Source organism: Mytilus californianus, unplaced genomic scaffold (genome assembly GCF_021869535.1).
Source record: "Mytilus californianus isolate M0D057914Y unplaced genomic scaffold, xbMytCali1.0.p SCAF_5, whole genome shotgun sequence".
Classification (NCBI taxonomy): domain Eukaryota; kingdom Metazoa; phylum Mollusca; class Bivalvia; order Mytilida; family Mytilidae; genus Mytilus; species Mytilus californianus.
In genome coordinates, this window is record NW_026262701.1 from 91,749,280 (window position 1) to 91,765,568 (window position 16,289).

General features: G+C 32.3%; 1 protein-coding gene and 1 long non-coding RNA gene across 3 annotated transcripts in view; both read right to left on the bottom strand.

Annotated features, from left to right (window-relative positions):
- LOC127703268 (neural cell adhesion molecule 1-like) overlaps positions 1–16,289 on the bottom strand; it is a 109,988-nt gene that overhangs the window by 18,437 nt on the left and 75,262 nt on the right. The window lies entirely within an intron of this gene.
- LOC127703270 (uncharacterized) lies at positions 618–2,098 on the bottom strand. The gene is made up of 3 exons (XR_007982886.1): positions 1,985–2,098; positions 1,299–1,317; positions 618–700 (listed from the first exon to the last, which is right to left on the bottom strand). It is a non-coding gene; the product is annotated as an uncharacterized LOC127703270 (long non-coding RNA).

The window sequence follows — 16,289 nt, forward strand, 5'->3', positions numbered from 1 at the left end:
TAATTCTCTGTGCAGTGATGTTGGACATGTTGTTATTTTAACAAGTCAACAGATATTCAGATTGACCATTTCTGTTGATTTGAAGAGCAGATGACCATAGAATGAAGGTATAAAACAATGGAGTTAATCAATGTTTGCAAAGAACTGTATTTTCAGAAAACTGTTTGTGTTAAATAGGGCTTTTTACCACGAGGAAATGCATTACAAAATACTTTTTTGAGGTGTATTAATTTCACTTCGTACCCCGATTATTTAACCTCACATGTAAAAATGCCTCAGCTGCGAAATGGGCAATCATATCTATCAAAGTTAACGATATGGGCAGAGAAATTGAAAAAAAAATAATTATCATTATCGATTACGTGAAATGAATTGCGCATATTGACCCACTTCTAAAATTGTGTGTTTTCAAACGATTATAATTCTCAATCAAATATTATATATACTCACTGTTTTTGTTTTACAGCTGAAACAATAAACATCACTGAATGAATTAACATGTAATAGATAAAGTAGTGTCTTGAAAATAACAGAGTCGTGAACAAGTTGTTTTTAGTATCACTTGATTTTATCGAAATATTATCTAGTATTACGGATCATAATTTTGAAATCTAACTTACCACATTTATTTCCAACTTCTTCGTACTCATCCTCCTTTTGCCTTTCCTGGAAGCCAGTGTTTTCATAAGATTTTTCATTTCTTAAAGACAAAATGAACAATGGTCAAAGAAATAAGTTAGCACTGTATTAGTGAAGCCTGAATTTTTTTTTCAATGATAAATTATTTAGATGTGGAATGATTGCCAATGAGACGACTGTCCACCAGACCGAAGATCGTAAATATAAGCAACTATATGTCCATCGTTAGGTCTTCAACAATGAGAAAAAATCTCCTACTGTATAGTAAGCTATAACAGGTCCCGACATGACAAAATGTTAAACGATTCAAAGGAGAACCCAACGGCCTTATTCATGTTACTACAATAAACGACAGACAAATGTATGTTTTGAAGAAATCGAAGCAAAGTTTCAGTATGTGATAACTATAATGTGTACTTGTTTTCTGTTTTTTATGAAGTATGTTTCTACTTTTGCCGTAAATCTATCAATTAAGCGATTCTAGTATTGTTTTCATTATGAATATAGGTTTAATTTTTACCTGTCTTTGGAAATACAGTAACATCACTGAATAGTTTACAAACACAAATGAAGCAATCCATATAAACACGTTTCAAAATAATATAGTTTTCGACCTTTTATTTGGTAACTTAAAAGTTTGTGCATAAATAATAACTTACTTTTCCGTTTGATTATGTCCTGCAAATAAAAGAACATCAAAATACGTGTGTTAACAAATTCAACTTACCCTTTCATATTATAAATAGAAAACCTTCAAACAAAAATAATGTCGGCATTGAAGGCCAGCTTATTAATTGTTTTTTTTTTTCTTTTATATAAAGTGCATAGAAAGATTTTTTTTCTGTGCAATTTATACTTCCAAAAAATTATCTAGAACGTATATTATTACTCTCTCCGCTATTCCGTTATTCCATCATTCTCCTATTTCGTCTTTCCATTGTTGTAAAATCAAGCAGTTGTCCGGACATTTTTCATTATCGTTGCTTATATTGATATGATTGTATGTACATCACTGAAGTAAAAATCTCGAAAATAAACAACACATATCGTAGAAACTGTAAATTGAAGTTACTGTCGTTTTACTTGGATACGGCTGCTTAAAGATAACCAAAACACACTGCAAAATAATTATACCTCACAGCAAAGTCAAAACAGTCCCTAATGACGACTTAATATAAAATGAAGAGATGTAGTATTATTGCCTATGACTAAAACATGTATATATCCTCTAGAGACAAACAGACGAGGATGTAAAAATAAGTATTGGTCATCGTACAATCTTCGACAAAAGGGATTGCTGTTTTATTAATTTTTAGCTTATATTAACCTTTGCATACGCTCATACCTTTTCTTCTTCTGAAGAACACGAGCACCATAACAGAAGCACATACAATCCCTAACGAAACAACAGCACCTACCGTGCCACCAATAAAATCACTTGATGATGTCAAAGTTTCTGTAATGAATAAATAAGAAGTAATAAGTTTGTAGATATTGATTATTTTATGTCGTTGAAATGCAATGTAAGTAACAAATATTTCGATGAATTCAATTTGTCACAGAAACATTATTCCATTACCTTCTTTAAGATCAAATCGCAAATGTAAACAACTAGGTTATTACTTCCATTTTACAGTTGCCTAACAAAAACGTTTTATTTTCTGAGTAAAATGACAACAGGTTTTTCGCTAGGTAAAGATATGGCAATATTTTGAATTTATTTTGCCAAAATAGACCTATCCCTTACACTATTTAAACTAAGTTGTTTTCCTTGACTGTTTACAGCCATTTTCGTTTCACTGCATTTCAAAGGATGAAACACGTCTTTTGTAATGACCTGGAAGCAGTGAACAGTTAATAATACAACCCACATAATAAAAGTCAGATACATTCATGTTATTTTTGTAACGATCCTGAATATGTGTTGCAGGAAAAGGGCCGATAATGCCAAGCAGCAAACAATAGGGAACAAAGTCAACAAAATCACCAGAACTGCAAAACTGTAAGCCTTTATTGAACAAATGTCAATGCTATTGTAACGTGTACGCAGGGTAAGCGTGTTTATTTCTATTACGTACAAAGTTTGTTACCAGTTTGATATTGGACTCGAAATTTTCTATTTTCAAATTATCCAACAAGTAATCTTTATTCATAAATTGACATCAATGAAATAAAGTATGTACAACTGCTCTTTGCGTTCTCTAATGAACTAGCTATAACTATTCTATTTCAAATATTTACAACTGGTACAAATTTGTTCTATTACAAATGTGTCCTGGGTCAGGAACACACTTGTCCTTTTGGTACAGTTATGTACCCTACAAGCTATAACACTTGTCTAAATACGGTACAACTTTTGAAGCTCTTACTTGTACAAGTCCGTAAATTTCCTAACAGGCACCGAACTATTCTTTATTACACTTTAATGTTATAGTATCCTATATATACGAGACTTCGATCTCGAATTTCCACGTACCGTACCTTGGTCTTATGTCTCCGTAGACTTATGACAATGACAATGAGCAAGGAATCGCACCTCCTTATATACCACAATGGTAGCCGTACCATTCTTGAAGGAGGGGTGTTCTTCCAAAGTGCCTTATTACCCGTATTAGAGTTTCCTTTGGAACACCCCTTCACATTTGACCTGACCCAAGGTTTACCCACCAAATATCTTCTTCTTTTCTATGTTTTATTAAAGTATATACAAATACATAAAATTAGGCTTCTGCCGAACTGTAACTTAGGTAAACTATCTAATCTAAGATACAAAATCATCATACTATGCATGCAATGAGTCGTCCAAAAAAAAATTATCATTTAGTCTGTAAAATACAAATTGTAGTTCAACCAGATCTTGTCTTCCTAAGTTAAGTTGAGTTGATGTGTAAAATCATCTATAAAGTACAGCAACCGGTATTAAGTGCAGGACGTCATGATCTCCTATTGACATGTTATATACTTTGAGCTTGCTTTAAAAAACAGCAATTATTCTTAAATATCATGGCATTTATTTGATATTAATTTGTGTGTTTTTGTTACCTTTTATACAACTATGTAAGAAATAAATGTAATCACTCTACTGGGTTTCCCTCTGTTCTGTTAATCTACTGATCGATATTGAAAGGCTAGGGTAGGGATCTTAATCAAATACCCCCACCATATTTTCATGTGTACGTCACAGATGAATAATCTTGGTAAAAGATGTTGTTATTTATAGAAGTCGTTGTTAATGGCACAATTATTATTGTTTTTGTTAATTTCATTAAATTTTGTTAAATCTATTCAAATATTCTATAGAGTCTGGATGATCTAAAGCTTGCCATATTATATATATGTCTATTGTTGAAGACTGTGTGTTGGCCTCTAGATGCTTTTTGATATTTTTGAAGTAAGATGTCTGTCTCTTTGACGTTACCTCCACAGCTCCTTTGATTCAATTAAACAATTTATTCTAAAGTTACGAACAGTATGCAAAACTGAAATGTTTTACGTGCAAGGAGGTAGACATGTATATGTGTTTACATACTCCTTGTTTTATTCTGTTATGAATATTGTCTCATTGGCAAGCGTACCACATCACCTTTTCTTAATTAAAAAAGATATCATATTTGACAAACAGTAATATATGTATATATTCTTTTTAAGTGAAACCCCTATTGGCCAAAATAAATTAAAAGTACTTCCAGTGCCGACTTTTATCATCTACCTTGCAAGATATTAACACTGACTGTTGACCATTTTCTCAGTAAATCCATTAAGAAATTAATAAGGTAGAGACTTCACTTTCAATTTAAATTCCAATGAAGTTGATTTAATATTAGGACTTTAAGTTTAAGTATATTTCTAAATAAGGAGTGAAACACTATTTGCACAAAATTGTCAAGAAAATGTGTATAGGAAAAATGAAATTTAGCACATTAACCCTGAAAAACACAAAAACAACATAAAAATGCTGAATACATATAAGAGAAAAAAATGAAAAGATATATACATGATGTTATATGAATTGATTATTTGCCACTGGGCGTTACACTGGAGATTCATACAGGCATTTTTAATACAAATTTTGTACCTGAACTTTTAGTAAAGGCAGTCAACACGTCTGTGAAATTACTTCTTTTTCCTGCTGTATTCTCAGAAAACATTCGTATCTCATAGGTCTTTCCTTCCTGTAAGACTGTTACTTCATATGTTCTTCGACTCTTTGGTTCGTTCATACTTTTCTCACCAGCTGATACTGTAGTCCATTCAGAAGATCCTTGGACCCTATATTGTATGTAAAATGATTGTTTATAACCGTCACCACTTTTTGGATTCCATTGAATTGTTATACTAGTAGTTGATGTTGTTATCGTACTAAAATTACCCGGAGTCTCTGGTACACCTAGATAATAAACCGTTGAAATATTCATGTAGTTTACATTTGTTTTGTGTGAAGCAGTATGAAAAAATTAAGGCCACACCAATTTGATTATAAGTTTTTTGTATTTTTCCGCTTCTGTTTTGGAGAAATTGACTTTTCAATAAAATAAATAACTACCGCTTCGCAATTTTTTGGTCCGCATGCCGCTCCAAAATTAGTTTCTCCTTGATTTTTTTTTTTCACATAGACTTTTTTTTAATAATATTGCATATATTGCTCCGATCGATTCAAACGCACGTGTGATAAATCAATTCAAGAAAAGTAAATAAAAGGTCAAAAATCGGGATGTCAACATGCAGTTGTGTCAGCTCATTGCCGTGGACAAGTAGTTATTGAACACACAGTTATCCGAAATGCATCTAGTTTTACCTTTGAAGACCTGTTCCAGGAGGCAAAAATTAAAAATCTTTCGTTAGATGACCACAATCACATCAATATGTGTTAGAACCATCGTCACCCCGATCCTTGTTTCAACAGGCATAGACCCAGCTATCTAACTTGGATGAAATTAATTGTAAATTCACATGAACTTTTTTAAAAAATCACAGAATTATCTTATTTTGATGAAACCTCATTTTCCCTTGTTAGTCTATTGGCATGTAAGCAGAACTCTTTTGTAACGGGAAAGGAGGTCCAACGTTCGAAACCAAGATGGTGGTATTGTGATTGGCATGCTCATAATAATTAGGGATATTTAATTGGTTCAACCACTTCTAGTCAAGCTAAAGAGTTTTAAACGCATTGCATCTTTAAGGAGCAAAAGGAAAGAGTATTTTGCTCAGTCAGAATAATGCATGTGAACGTTCATTAGAGCATGTTTCTCCTCGTTTTTCTAGAAAGTAACCCAGTTATAACATGTACATAAATTCTAAATCGCACAATTTAAAAAAAATTATACCGCTCGCTTCACTTGTAGAGCACTCGCCTAAAAAACTCATTTCTAAGAAAAAAATAAAATAAAAAATATTTATTGGGCAAAGTAAGAAAATTGGAGTACAAATATTATCTGTTCAGTGTTTGGTATAACTAGTAGATCAGGGGCCTCGGTAGCCGGGTGTCACTAGCCTGTCAACGCTGAGGTTGTGAGTTCGAACTCCGTGGGTAGCACGTGGGTTCGCTCCAATCTTGATTGACCAGGATTGTATCAAAGTGCCTTTAACAGCAACAAATCATGTAGCGCTAAATTATATTTCAATTTTATGATACATACAAAATTGTTGAAAAGTGTTTTAAGTATTGATATGCTCTCAAATATTCAAAGGCCAGAATGGTTCGACAACTTTTGGCCTTGTGTGTGAAAGAAATACAGAGAAATTTGACCTTTAATACTTAACACAGCGGGGCCATGTGCAATAACAAATAAACAGTATGTTGGGGGAAAAGCCTTTTTTGAATACATAGAGGTTGCACTTTGTAAATACAGCTGTTTCTCAAACCATGCCTCTTTTGGGGAGATATAGAATATTCATAGATAGTTAATTTTGTTTACATACTTGTTCCCAGTTATGATCTCTAGGTTTCATAGAGACATAACTTGGGAATGTTACCAGTAAATATACATATGCATATTGTCTATATAGAAATTTGTGGTAATCCTACAGTCAAGGTAGGGATAGTTAAGAAATTTAGTGTTAGTGTTAGTTTAAACTCTTAGAAGTTCGGGGCATATACACGTTGAAAATATGCCGCACAGCCCTATATTTTGACCTTTGAAAAAAATTGTAGTGCATATGAACTTTCCATTCTAGGATATGATTTTTTTTAAACTTCATAGTAAAAATGGTACAGTTTTAGCCGTAAAAGGAGTTCCTATGGGAAATTGCATTGTCAATATTTACAGAAATGCAAAATCCATTCTTTCTCTTTGTCAAATGCTTCGTTTAGCTGCAATGGCATCCGAAAATACAAGTCTAAAGTGTAGTAATCCTGCATCGCTGAAATAACCTGAATATTTCTTTATTTTTTCGCCTATGCTTACGTTGTTGTAGTCTCCAATTTTTAAAACGTTATCTAACGGTGTCCTCCCTTCGAAGTCAAAGTACTTCAAACTATTTGCATCGCTTCTACAGAATTTGACAGAGAAATTTTCAATTCAATTTTAAGTAATATGCATGGAAAAAGAGGCGGGAGAGACCAAAAGGGTGTTCAAAGTCATAAGTTGAAGACAAACTGACATCGCCATGGCAAATAGATAGAAAAATGGAGAAAGACAAATAACAATCTTCAAAACTCAACATAGAAAACTAAATGTATTCACTTCAAATTACTTCTAGTTTACGGTAAACTGTTGTGAACATTTCTCATGTACAGTTAATTACACCTGGTGTACAGGTGAGAACAAAAATGTGCAAACAGTTTTCATTACATGAAACTGATTGTACAGGTTCACAGTCCGCCACGTCAGTTGTGAAAACGACCTAATATAATGTACATATAATGATGATTTTAACAAATGATTTGGTATATTACATTTTTCTTTACGTGAAACAACAGAAATCTAAATTTTTCGGAGTGGACGAAATAAGTATGATGATTAACTTGTGTCCAATCAATTTTACATTAAGTAAATAAAATATATTTAACCTATACAATTTCCACACCTTAAAAAGTAGACGGTTTTTCGTCCCTAACAATAGAAATGGTAATATTCTAACACACGCATTATCCAAAATATTATAATATTGACTATTATTATGCATTGATTGATTAAAGTAATATTCTTTCGACATTGAACCATTCGTGTACTACTCATTTTTCTCACAACTTTTATACATTTTTGTTAAAATAGGCAAAATGTTGCTGAACTGATCATTCATTTGCTAAATAGAACAGAAATAAATCAAATAATTTAAAAGATAAATAGGTAGTAAAACCACTTTAATTTAATTAAACTAAAAAGAAAATTATGTTTTTTTTTGCAGCTATAAAAAATTATACATGTGTATAAATGTCCTATATTTAGAAAGTATATCAAAACTGTCCTTTTCAAAGATTTGTACACTTAGAGCATTTGAGTATATAGAGAAGAGGATTAAAACTTAAATTTTAAGTATGATGGACGGATGGATAATATCTGAAAAACTTGAACGTTTCTTAAAATGAAGAACTAAGTTATACTTAACCAACATATTTACCGGCATATTCTAATACAATCGTGTGCTTTACAGTTCCAAATACACTGTTAAGTGTAACAGTATAATTAGCAAAGTCCTCTGCTATCAAGTCACGTATTGTCAATGTTACATTGAAACCATCTAGTTGTACTTCCTTCCCATGAACCTTATCCTTAACAATAGTAGGAAAACTTGATGTTTTATATTTTGCTGAATTTTGTGTTATTATTGATGTTCCATCACGAGACCATATATAACTGGTGAATTTTGGAACGCTATAAACATTAACATATATATCTACTGCTTTACTGATTTCACCAAACTGTTTGACCATGTCAATGTTATCAGATGTAAACACTGGCTGAGCTGAAATAATGCATAATATTATATGTATAATTTACATAAATAAATCATAATTAGAAGTGAACACACTGCCAGAAAATAGCAAACTATTTACCTTACTTAATATTTCCATTGCAATTATTTATAATTAATTGGTTTTAATAGATATTGGGCATGATTTAGAGTTATTTTGTTCTGATATTTAATTAACTCTTGAACATCTGGTTCTTTTACTACAAATGAAAAAGAGAATAACAAAATCTTGAACATCAAGTACTTTACCTCCTAAGGAAAGAGAGGATAACAAAGTATTGGCAATCTGGACTTTTACTCCAAAGGAAATGGCATGATATCATTATAAATGTTTGTGGCCCTATAGAAATGGTTCAGTCTCTTGATTAATGATTAGCCCTTCGTGAATAAACAGAATTTAAATGTACATCAGTGGACAAAACCAGTCATTTAAGACTTTTGAAATTATCATTGATAACGTTTACTTTGAAAAATAACAATTAGTTAGAACAGATAAATACAATATAACTTGCCTTATCAAATAATGATAATATATATTATTACCTTTCACAATTACATATCCAGAACCAGTCCGTTCAAACTTATTGTATTTGTCCTTTATACCATTATTGACTGTACAAACATATTCTCCACTATCCTGGTATCTATTCAACACTGAATCATCTGGTAACTTCAAGGTTTTATTCCCATCAAACTCTTGTATCAGCTTCCCATATTTGGACTTGTGTTGCCATTTTTGGTATGTATAACTGTCTGGGTTACCATTAGGATAACATGTTACTGTTCTGACGGCATCAGTCTGTATATATGTAGGACTGTTAACTGTTATGTCTGGAGCATCTGTCATAATAATTCATATATTCAGTATGCTAATAACTAGTTCATAGGTTTTTTAGCTAGTCTGACATTTTTTCTGATCTCATACTCAAAATATTTTTCTTTATACCTGAACACCCCACAAAAAAACTTTTCATGACAGCCATCAAAACTTAGAAAATAAGAGAGTTGTAAACTGACCCAAAGTGAAACTGTTATATTGTTCGGATGCAACCTTTTTATTGGATTATACATTCTTTTTTTCTGTCCTGAATTTTGGGGTTAAACTACTGTCCAATTCACGTTTCAAATGGAAATATGTATGATCATTTCTCCAAAGTATGCAAGCTATACTGCTTCATCAAATAAGAATGCTTTATATATATTGGTTACAGAAGTGGATTTTTGAAAATGTTTAACAATGAACAGACTGAAGGCCATTTGGAATAATATGGCTTTTCATGCCAGTCAAAGTATCAATGAATACTCTATTTATAATATGCATATAAAAAGAAGTACCAAAACACCAATGTTTAAATATGCAAAAATATGAAGAGAACAATAAAGTAAGAGTTAGGACTTCAATGAAGCCCAAAGTAGATCACTGAAAATATGCGCTTTACATGGTATGTCACTGTAATTAATGCACGTAAAGACATACAATACTTGACTGCATTCTTTGATAAAAAATGAATGCAATAACACATAGTTTGAATGTTAATATAAACTGATCTATATTGATAGCTTCATTTTAATCATTGATTGGAGGCAACTGTTACTATTTCTTTTGCAAAAAAGAGGAAATGCACAGTTTGAAAATTTTAGAGAAACGGTGCATACCATACCTTTACTTAAATTAAAGAAAAGACTCCTTTAAATCTCTTTGTATAATCCTCCTAATTTCAATCAGAAAATATTTCAATCACTTATAATTTTTATCTTTGCACAGTACACTTTTCTTGCAATCGATTGATTGATGAACGAAAAAGGATGTTGTCGTTGGTGCATGTCTGTCATATTTGTATGTCATAAACTAGGCTGTTGGTTTTCTCGTTTGAATTGTTTCTCATTTTTCATGTAGGGGCCTTTTATAGTAGTCTTATAGTATATCACTTCAACAAACTCATATCTGCCATAATGGATATTTGGTGTTCACGACGTTTGTAAAATTTACACAAAAAAGAAATCATTTGATGTCAATTTTAAGTAAAATATAACAGGAAACTTGAATTTCAGCTCTTCAAACTAGGCTATACGTAATACCTTTTATGTCAATGTTTTACAAAAATGTGAAAATTTGTAATTTTATCAAGAACATTTATTTTTCGCTATCATATGCAAAAAGTAAAATCACAAAAATACTGAACTCCAAAGAAAATTCAAAAAGGAAAGTCCCTAATCAAATGGCGAAATCAAAAGCTCAAACACATCAAACAAATGGATAACAACTGTCATATTCCTGATTTCGTACAGGCATTTTCTTGTGTAGAAAATGGTGGATTGAAACTTGTTATATAGCTAGCTAAACCTCTCGCTTGTATGACACAATAGGTAAAAATGTCAAAAATAGGGATACAGCAGTCAACATTGTGTTATCATCCTAATCACTATAAAAACAAACAAATGTAACAAAGAAACACAAAAAGGCATACATCAAATTTAACATCCTCATTTTGCTTTTTCATTATACGATTTTTTTATCTATTTAAAATATCCTTCTTTGACTGTACTGGATGTATATAAACAAGCAGCCACATCTATTTAGAATGGGGATGTTAAATCGGATGCATGGTGTAGAGAAAATGCCAAGCTCTCTACACATTAAGAGCCCTTGCAACAACTCTTTTGAGGGTCCGTTGGTGGCCTGTTGCACAAGAAATTTTCTGTCCCTATCCAATATATCCTCATTTTCCAATAGCTGTCCGAATCTCCCCTTCATTCCGGTCGATCCCTACTACAGGACCTACCTATTGATTTTATTGTTAATTTGTTTTAACCTGAACATGCATGAAATAATTGCCACTGGACGTAAATCAAACAACAATCAATAACTCATTCATCCTGTAATACGAATGAAAGGAGATATGTATTCAGCAACAAGACAGTAACATTACCACAAAAAAAAACAGAATCTAACAATAGAAATTTAAAAATAAACACAAATCTAGGCATGTTTCATCATATGCATTACGCACATAATTTGTTTTTCATATATTGCTGAGGAAATTCAGCAATGACAGCAGAGCCTTGAATAAAATGAATTGTATAGCTAGAGTTTTGTCACAACTAACATCTTATATCTTTGCCATTCTTTAAAAGTGTAACTTGATAAAGATCTCATTATTACATTTACAAAACTTATATGATTAACTTGTATATAATCCTATTCAAATATTATATATCTCATCAATTCTGTTTTGATCAGTGAATAAAACAAAGCAAACCAAAAGCTTTGAAAAAAAAGATATGTATAATTGCTTCAAGTTATGAGGGCCAGGATGGGGTTCTTCATTTCTGTATACTTTGATTTTTTAGGCCATGTTAGTTTATTTTTTATTTTTTCTCCCATTATTCTCTCATCTTTATATTTCAGCACCCCATTATTCTCTATTCTTTATTTTTGTCCTATTTTGCTGTATTCTTTATAATCTTTGGCCTTTATTCTGCATTTTGTGCCCATTATTCCCTATTCTGTAAACCCCATCCCGACCCTCAGTTATGATTCCTAATGCTTAATATATCTATTTTTACTGCCTCAGGTCTAGAAATCCTCAAGGTTAATGTAGAGAGCTTATTTTCTTTGATTTTATCTTATTAAGAAATGGAAGAAAGAAGGGGCAGTCCTTCCCTCCCAGACCGACCCACCAACTGCCTTCTGCATCCATAAAGTGTAGCCTTATTAAACACTTAATACACTTCTAAAACCAAACACTACTCTTTGTAGGTTAAAATCATTTGGTTAAATAGTACATGTAAGTAAGCAAAATCAAAATATTTGCAAATTTCGTTTCTCAATGTTTTGTAGAAATTGATAAAGTTTCTCATGTTTCCTGCCCTAAACACGATTTTGATATACAATTATCATACCGCGAGTCCGTATGGTTGCCTATAATTGCTAGCATCCACTTTATTTGAACTCTGGTAGATAGTTGTCTCATTGGCAATCATACCACATATCCTTATTTCTAGATTGGCATACACACTAGCCTTGTGGGCTAGGTGAGGGCCAGGTGAGCAAAAAAAAAAAACAAGAATGTGTCCATAGTACACAGATTCCCCACTCGCACTATCATTTTCTATGTTCAGTGGACCGTGAAATTGGGATCAGAACTCTAATTTGGCATTAAAATTAAAAAGATCATATCATAGGAAACAAGTGTACTAAGTTTCAAGTTGATTGGACTTCAACTTCATCAAAAACTACCTTGACCAAAAACTTTAACCTGAAGCGGGACAGACGGTCGCACTATCATTTTCTATGTTCAGTGGACCGTGAAATTGGGATTAAAACTCTTATTTGGCAGTAAAATTAGAAACATCATACTATAGTAAACATGTGTACTAAGTTTCAAGTTGATTGGACTTCAACTTCATCAAAAACTACCTCGGCCTAAAACTTCAACCTGAAGCGGGACAGACGGAAGGACGGACGAACGGACGGAAGAACGAACGGACGCAGAGACCAGAAAACATGATGCCCCTACTACTATCGTAGGTGGGGCATACAAAAAGAACCCAGAGGCTCTTAAGAGCTGTGTCTCTCAACTTGGTCTATAAGCATCTTCAACAATGGACACTCTCCAACATTGTAAACTAGAATATAATACATGACTAAAATTTCTTTTTTGTTGATCTTGTATTGCAGATCATTTTTTTGTTTACAGTTTCTCTTTATCTTTTATAGTTTTTGCCCAAAACACAAAATCGGTAAAAAATTGTCATTTAAGGTGAAAACAACTGACAAATTTCATCTATACTGACCTATTTGCAGATCTTGTCCTACTGATAATGTTTACTTTTAAAGTTTCTACCTATCTATAATAGTACTAAAATAATAGGCGCTTACACAAAACTAGAGGCTGTAAAGAGCCTGTGTCGCTCACCTATGTCTATGAGCATCCTCAACAATGGACTCTCTCCAACATTTTAGACTAGAATCATGAGAATGGAATTCATGACAAAAATCCTTTTTTTTTTTTTTTTGATCTTGTATTGCTGATATTTGTTCTGTTTACATTTTCTCTCTATATTCATTAGCTTTTGCCCAAAACAAAAAATGGTAAAAAATATCAATTGAGGCAATCACTCCTATAAAGAGTAAACCAACAATTTCGGCAAGATAAGATAGTAGGCAAAAACGTACAATGTTGGTAAAAATCGTCATTAAGGACCAAATACTCCTACAAGGAGTAAACTGATGATTTAGGCTATTTCACTTATTTGTAGATCAAGTCTTGCGAATCGTTTTTGCTTATTTAAGTTTCTATCTATCTATTATAGTTTTTCAGATAATATGCAAAAACGCAACCAAATGGTAAAAATCATTGTCAAAGGGCAATAAATGGCTAAACTGTAATGTACAGTACAAGTAGTTCCTTACCCAATTACATATTCATACAGCAGCAAAGATATGTATGAGACCTGTATCAAATATTATGTATACCTATTTGTTAATAAATAAAAATAATGTACACAGAGGACTAAGTTTAGAATATATGCATGCATGCATTGGTTTAATAGTTTCCCAAACATTATGATCACCAGAAACGTGTTTCATATGACTTCAATAAAGGAAGAATTGTTCAGAATCTACCTACTATAGATATAAGAAGATGTGGTATGAGTGCCAATGAGACAACTCTCCATAGAGTAAAAATTTATAAAATTAAACCATTACTACTGTCCATTTTCATGAAAACTGTCAGCCAACTTGTTTTAGAAACTATTTCCCCTAAAGAATTTTACCAATGTTTTTCGTATTTACCTATTATCTTGGAAAATATAATAGATATACAAAACACTTCATATAGCAAAATGTATCAGCAAGACATGATTAAAAAATTAGCAACATGGCTGAAATTATCTTGAAAACTATAAAAAAAAAAAATAGATTGAATTTTAAATAGCAAAAAAGACCAGCAAGACAAGATCTACAAATAAGTCAACATGGCCGAAATCATCAGTCGACTCCTTATAGAAGTTATTGCCCATACATGACCATTTTGACTATTTTAGCTCACCTGGCCTAAAAGTCCAAGTGAGCTTTTATCATCACTTGGCGTCCGTAGTCTGTCGTCCGTCGTCGTCGTCGCCGTCGTTAACATTTACAAAAATCTTCTTATATGAAACGACTGGGTCAAATTTAACCAAACTTGGCCACAATCATCATTAGGGTATCTAATTTAAAAATGTGTCTGATGACCCAACCTGCCAACCAACATCGCCGACATGGCTAAAAATAGAACAAAGGGGTAAAATGCAAGTTATCAAGTCGATTATCTTGAAAACCACATTGAATGGAGAAAATCTGTTAGGGCAAAAATGTTCAGAGTATTAAGATCTACTGTAACATATTGTCTATTTTCTTCAAAACTGTGAGATGACTTCTTATAGGAGTGATTGCCCTTAAATGACGATATTTATCAATTTTTTGCATTTTTGCCTGTCGTAATTTTATAATGACTATGAACATGGAAAAATAACGTTAAAAGAAACTTCAAGGTGGACTACAATGTAGAGGCTATGGTCAGTTTTTTTTTCTAATTTATCATGCAGACAAAACTGATTATGCGATGTATACGTTGTGCTCAGGAGATTGGTAACATTTTGTCTTCATTTGTTTCATCGTATTAATCAAACGTACCAGGTAATCAGAATTTTCTTTTTGATTTATCAATTTGCTTGTCATGATCATCACTATCGTTGACGTTGTCGTCATCGTCGGCGTCGTCGTCTTCGTCGTCGTCATCATCATCATCATTATCATCATCTTCATCATCATCATCATCATCATCATCATCATCATCATTTAGAAATCAGAGGTTTATATTTTTATCATTTATCGAAAGAGTGTTATGGTGTGCATCTTACAGGTTTTGTCCTAATATTTTAATTGATTTCATCATTTTCTTTATCTTATTATTTTTTATTCTTTAGTTTTATCTTCCATATATACATTTTAGATGTCAGGAGAGAAACATATGAAAACAGATCAGACATTACTCAAGAAGAAAGAAGATAAATATTCACTAGCACCAATATATTTTTTCGGACGCTGATTTGTTGTTTTCTTTCGAAATCTACGAAAGGTTCTTTTTTACGTGCGATTGAGCGTGGTATTCTTTTGATACACACAGATCCGCAGACAGACTATTCGTAATATAATATTACGGTAAACGAGGAACTCATGATGGGAACAAAGTAAAGATAAAACATTATAACAGAATTATGTCAACAGACATAAAATCAAAGTGAACGATCTTTCAACAGTTTTCAACTGTAACTAAGTACATACATAGACAATAATGGATGCAAATTTATACACTAACTATTTAAAAAATTCTCATAATAATTGCACATCTGCAGGTTTTAATTAGCCATCTAGCGTCATAAAGACTATCGCACATCAGCGAACGGACCATCACACTTCGGCGAAGACTATCGCACTTCAGCGTGACCATCGCACTTCAGCGTCCACATCGCACCCCAGAGTCCTACATATGTTTGGAATTATTGTTGAGTAAACAATCATAATTGTATAACACATGAAACGGCTGACACAAGTTTTCTCATGACTGAGACCATGAATTTTCTAAACCTCATGGATATAAAAGAAAAAGATACGATTCCCTTTTAAAACATTTCAACAACTTATTCAGTTATGAATCACCATTTCTTTTTATCGCACATAAAGTATACAA